Source organism: Serinus canaria, chromosome 8 (genome assembly GCF_022539315.1).
Source record: "Serinus canaria isolate serCan28SL12 chromosome 8, serCan2020, whole genome shotgun sequence".
NCBI classification, from domain to species: domain Eukaryota; kingdom Metazoa; phylum Chordata; class Aves; order Passeriformes; family Fringillidae; genus Serinus; species Serinus canaria.
In genome coordinates, this window is record NC_066322.1 from 4,180,121 (window position 1) to 4,186,257 (window position 6,137).

Sequence of the window (6,137 nt, forward strand, 5' to 3'; positions counted from 1 at the left end):
TATCTTCATCAGGCATCAGTTAAAAAAAGAGTAAGAGCTCTATGAGGAGTTGTGTGTTGAAACAAGTGCCTCTTTCTCCCTGCTTTTTCTTCTGCATAAGCAGCCTGAGATGCTTTGTGTACAAATGAAGGGTTCCCAGCAGACAGCTGGAAGTTTGAACCTCAATAAATTCAAGGGAAAGTGTAATTATTGTAGGAAAGTCTGGTCCTGGGCTGTTATGGCTGTTAAACAGACAGGGAATTGTCCTGTGTCCACAAAAGGCTGGGCTGGAAGTGTCATTCTGTGTATTTCCCAAATCAACTGCAAAGCTCATTTCCATGGCTGGTGCTGTAAATTATCAAAATGAAAGGACCTCTTAGCAAGTTATTTTCGTGTAATTAAAGTTCAGAGTGACCCTGGGGCTTGTCTTTGCTAAACACCAAGAACTGTAGCACGGGGGTAAACTCAGTATTGAAATGAAATGAGCAGAGCTCTTCTGTGACCTTGGGGAGTGCCTTAATGCAATCCTTTACCTGCTAATGCACTGCAGATGGGCTCAGAAAGTCCTTCTCCTCTCTTTGCCTGTGCAAGAAGAACTCCAATAAGGGCTTTAATATTTTTTTAATATACTATTAAACTTAAATTGCTTTTGCCTGGGAGAAGAAGTAGGTAGGGAAATGTAACTGGCCTGAGGCAATCCCCCTCACATCACAGCCTCTCTGCAGGTGGCTGGAAAGACAGAAGGACATAAAAAGGTTCTGTCCATGCTCATAGAGGTCTGGTGGGGATGCACCCACTGTTTTTCATCCCAGCCTGGGTTGTCCTGTGATACAAATGGCTGTTTTGCACAGCCAAGTGCCTCCTCAGCATCTGAGCAAGGCTGTGGAAGCATTATATCTTCTTTTTCTTTTTTTTTTTTCCCCCTGATAGCAGCATCAGAAACACCCCCTATATATAATGGAAGTTATTTGTGGCACATCTCCCAGGCAAAAGGCTGGGCTGGTTTGTGCAATCAGGCACAACACCAATTTCTCCCTGATGGGTGAGGTCGTCTGGGGGAGAGATTTAAGCAGCCAGCAAGGCACTCCACGTTAGAGGGGAAATTAAAGAACCTTTCTCAGAGGTGATGCATTCCAAAAGTGAGATATATATATATATGTGTATGTATATATAAAAGCTGTGGTTCCATTTGGAACATTTTGAATTCAAGGTGTCTGAAATGTTTGTGTTGGATCCTTCACTCCAAACCTGAATTAAGCCTCTGGACCCCTGGCTGTGCTGCCCATGGTGATGGAGTCTTCAGGAGCATGGAAAAAGGCTGTGGGCAGGCTGGGGTGGGCAGTGAGCTCACATCCTCACTTTGGGCTGTTCCCACCACAGAGCTCTTTCCCTGACACTGAAGAACCCCTGAATTAAAACACACACAATTCCTCACTCACAACTCTAAAATCCTATCTAAAATCAGGGCAGATTAACTCAGTGTAAACAAACTCCCTGACAGGAATACAGGATATTGTTTCACTTCAGCCTCCCCACCTTCATCAGCAGCTCCTTCCATTTCCTCAGCTCTTCATCCCCAGCTGAACTGCTCCCTGCAGCACTGAGCTCATCTCAGTCCCTGAGCCTGGCTGTGCAGAGATGTGGGAAAGGTCCACCCAAGGGCCAGCAGGAGATCCCAGCCCCAGTGCTGGACCTGCCAGGCCTCCTGTGGTGCCACTGAACCCCGAATTTTGGGATTTCTGCTGGTCAGAATGACCCTGAGATGCCTTGGAAAGTCTCTTTCCAGCCTGGCTGTCGAAGAAGGAGTCAGAACTCTTCTATTCTTGTTCTCAAGGTTGTTTATTGTTTCTTATCTATAAAATTTTTTCTCCTGCTCTGCTGAGGTCCATTCAGCAGGTCAGACAGAGGCACTCTGGACACCCCTGGGGTGGTGTTATCTTTTATACCTGTACAATATTTACCATAACTTCCCAATACCTATCACCTCTGTTAGACAGTGAGCTTCTACTCTAAACCAATCCCAAAGTGCCACCATCACAGCAGGAGATGGAGGCCAAGAAGAAGAAGGAGAAAGGACTGGACACGCCCAGATTCCTCCATCTTGCCTCCTGAAACCCCATCCTATAAACCCCAAAATTCTACATTTTCACCCTGTGATAAATTCACTGTCATTCTGCTAAAACTTTCTTGACTTGTAATTCTTCATATAAAGGTTGGTAATTTTTTCCCAAGGGCCAAATCAAAGGCACAGGGGTCTGGGGCTCTGTGCCAAAGTCTCTGAGCCCCTTGGGAGTATCCTGAGTCCTCCAGGGCAGCCAGAAGAATTTCCTGGGTTCCCACACCAGAACTGTTCTGACAAGGGATATTCCACCAGAGTAAACACCTGGCTTTGAGCACAGAAGGGATTACATTGGTTATATTGCTAAAAAAAGGTGTGCCCTTAAGTGTTGGGGTCTGGGCCATACTGCAGAGACAACCTTGTGCCTTGGGCAGAGAAATTACCTGACACTTTGCAAGGCTTTTAAATTCATCTTCGTGGGTCCTACAGGGCTTTGATGGGGCTGATCTGCAAACTTTTGGTGTGGGTCCCCTCCCTGGGCTCCTAATCAGCCGCAGCAAGAGTTGGGTTTTGGAATACAAGGATCAATAATGCTGCGTTTTCCTAAACCCCTGGCTCCTGCCGGCAGTGAAAGACAGAGCCAGCAGCAGCTCGGTGGTGGAACAAGTGATCCTCGTTCCCCCTCTGCTGGAAAACCACGATATCACCTCCTGGCAGGGAAAGGATGAGATTCCAGCCATCCTCGTCCCTGCCCATGCCGGGGGGTGGGAATTTTAGCATCCCTTCCAACCCGAGCCATTCCAGAATCCTATGAAATGTGCAGGGGAAGTGTCCTGGCCCTCCTGGGGACAGAATGAGGCACTAAACCCAAATCCTTCCCTAGCACAAGGCTGTGACCTGCTTTCCATTTCCTCCCATTTTGGGGGGTTTTAGGTGTTTTTTTTTTTTCCAGAGATATGAACCCTACTGCTTTTTCCCAGTGTTGGTGTGGGGCCAGTAGCTGTGACAAAGGAAAACAAATTGTCAGATATCTTGACACTGGGCTAATGTTATCACCAGTTATGTCATGGGCAATACCTACATTTTATTATGTTCCAAAAAAGACTGGATTGCCCCAAAATTTGCCTCATCTTCACCAGTCACACACCTTCCTAAAAAGCTGAAATGTTAAGAATAAGACTATTAAGAATAAGCTGAAATATTAGGAATAATATAAAGATCTGCTGTTGTTCTTGGCTTCCAGCAGCACCTCTATAAAATCCAAAAAGGATAAAAAAGTTGAAAAAAAAATCCCAAATCTCTAACCCAGACTTATATACAACACCACTAAGTAGCTGAATAGAATAAGAATGATTCTGGGAAGATAAGTCAGACTGATGCAACTACATAATGTACTAAATGCTTCACTACAGGGGGAGAAAAGCAGCCAAGAAATGAAATATAAAATTTTTAAACAGGCTGGAGTGGTTTGTTCTGGGGAGGCTGTGCTGTGCAGGGGGTGTTTGGGGCTGCTGCCCTCAATAGTGGTGTTTGGGTTTATTCCCATTGGGAATAAAACTGGGAATTCCCATCCTGGGTTGGTGCCTCTGAGATGCAAACCCCAAGCTTCTGCCTGAAGGAGGGGGTCACTCTCTGTTTTGCTGGGACACCAAACAAAGATTTGGCTTCCCCTTGTGCCGTGTTTGGTGTTCCCACCACCAGGGCTGCCCCGGGCCCCCTGTGCTGTTCTTGTAGCCCAGAGTGGTTTATGGCAGCCCTGATGGGCCAGCACTCACAAAATGCATGTTTTAAAGAAACTTTTGGCGTTTCACTTTAAATTTTAGAGTGCATTTAGAGGGATCTGCCCTGTCCTGTTCCTCGGGACTGCAGCTCTGAAGTCAGAACCTCCTGATTCTCCAACAGTGCTTTAATTCATGGTCTGTGTTCACACCACTGGGCAGGTCATAAATCCTCCCCAGCTACCTGTACACAAAGCTGGCATTGATTCCCATCCTGCTGGGACTCCAGCACTGCCTTGGGAGACTTCCCTGCCAGCTTCCAGCTCAGCAGGATCCCCCTTTCTTCTCCAAGACCTGCAGGCAGCAGCAGCAGGGCTGGCTTTTCATGTGGTGAGGAACCAGACTCATGCTCCCAGTCATGTCCCTGACAAACAAGCCTTTTTCTTTCCCTCCATTTCTCTTCCTGGTATTTTCCAGCTCCCCTCACATTTGGCTCTGGAAAGCAGGGTCAGTTCCTGGAGGCATTAGGGATGCTCAGGGCAAGGGTTTGCTCGATGCCCACGGGCAGAGGGGGCTAGGACGGAGGAGAATGGCTTCAAGCTGAAAGAGGGGCAGTGTGTTAGGGCAGATATTAGGGAAAAATATATTCTCTGTAAAGTGGTGAGGCCCTGGCACAGGGTGCCCAGAGCAGCTGTGGCTGCCCTTGGATCCCTGGAAGTGTGCCAGGCCAGGCTGGATGGGGCTTGGAGCAACCTGGGATAGTGGAATGTGTCCCTGCCCATGGCAGGGGGTTGGAATTGGATGATTTTTAAGGTCTCTTCATGGTTTTTTTTTTCCAGACATCTTATTGGGAATGACCTATAGGAGAGGGGTTCAGTGTTGGTGTGTGGGATTAGGGCCAGCTCATGAGTATTGCTCAGGCTGCCTGTGGCTTCCTGCCTTCCCAGCCCCATCAGCAGCCACCTCTGAATGCCACCAGCACCCAGGCTCCATGCAGCAGCTGCCCCTGCTCCAAGGAAAACACCAAGCACTCCAGAGAGAGATGAAATAACATTTGACCAGTTACAGAGGGAAAAAGGAAGTCCTGAGGCTCTCAGCTCTCTTCTTGCCAAGCTAACCAGCCTTGCTTTTCCTGGGAGACATGCTCTGTAAAAACATGGGCTCAGTGTTTGGACAGATACTTTCAGTGTCCTCCAGGGCAGAAACCCAGTGATAGGAGAAGCCTTGTTTGCCCTGATTTAACTGGGCTGTCCTGAGGACCCTGAGGAACATCTCTCCATGGAGAGGAGCTGCAGCAAGGATGTCTGGTTGTGCTGTCCAGAGATAAGGGAAACTCCTGGTTCCTCTGGGGAAATGTCTGGTTCAGTCACTCTGAGGTGCCTGTGGGGGAGAGCCGGGTGCAGGCTGGGTTGGTGCAGAAGGGTGGGTGTCACCTATGGGGAGACATAAAATTTGGGGTGAGAATTACTGCTGGACATCCTGGGGCTCCTCATCCCTGCTCAGGTTTGCTTGCCAGGTGTGGGAAGGGACCTGAAAACACTCTCAGGGAGGGGGGAACTGGACAATCATTACAATCCCTTCTTACCAAACCTCAGAGATCCCATAAACTTCCACAGACATGGGCATCCCATGGGCACAGACAGTGCTGTGAGGGCACCCGTGCTGGGGGCAAGTGCCATTCTCTCCCTCAAAAAGCAAACCAAACCTGACCTGTCCCTTTGCCATCCCTTTCCCTCACCAAACCTGACCTGTCCCTTTGCCATCCCTTTCCATGCCAAACCTGGCCTGTCCCTTTCCCATCCCTTTCCCTCGCCAAACCTGACCTGTCCCTTTCCCATCCCTTTTCCTCACCAAACCTGACCTCTCCCTTTGCCATCCCTTTCCATGCCAAACCTGGCCTGTCCCTTTCCCTCACCAAACCTGACCTGTCCCTTTCCCTCACCAAACCTGACCTCTCCCTTTGCCCCACCAAACATGACCTGTCCCTTTCCCATCCCTTTCCATCGCCAAACCTGACCTGTCCCTTTCCCTTCCCTTTCCATGTCAAACCTGGCCTGTCCCTTTCCCATCCCTTTCCATGCCAGCCTGCCATGGTCTAGGAAGCAGAATAAAGCCCAGCTTAAGCCTGTGATAAGGGCACCTTTTAGAAGGAGCACCAGCAGAGGTTTGTGCTGATACTTTGGACTAACCAAAAGGAATCTGATTCACAGAATCCCGGAATGGTTTGGATTGCAATGGGCTTTAAAGGGCACAGATGTGGCTGCGCTGTGCTGACATTTGTGGCTCAGGTGAGGGAGTGCTGGGCAGGCTCAGCCCAGCCCAGGTGAGGCTCTCCCCGCCCCGGGGGCAGAGCCAGGCTCAGCCCAGGTGTGTTTAGGGCT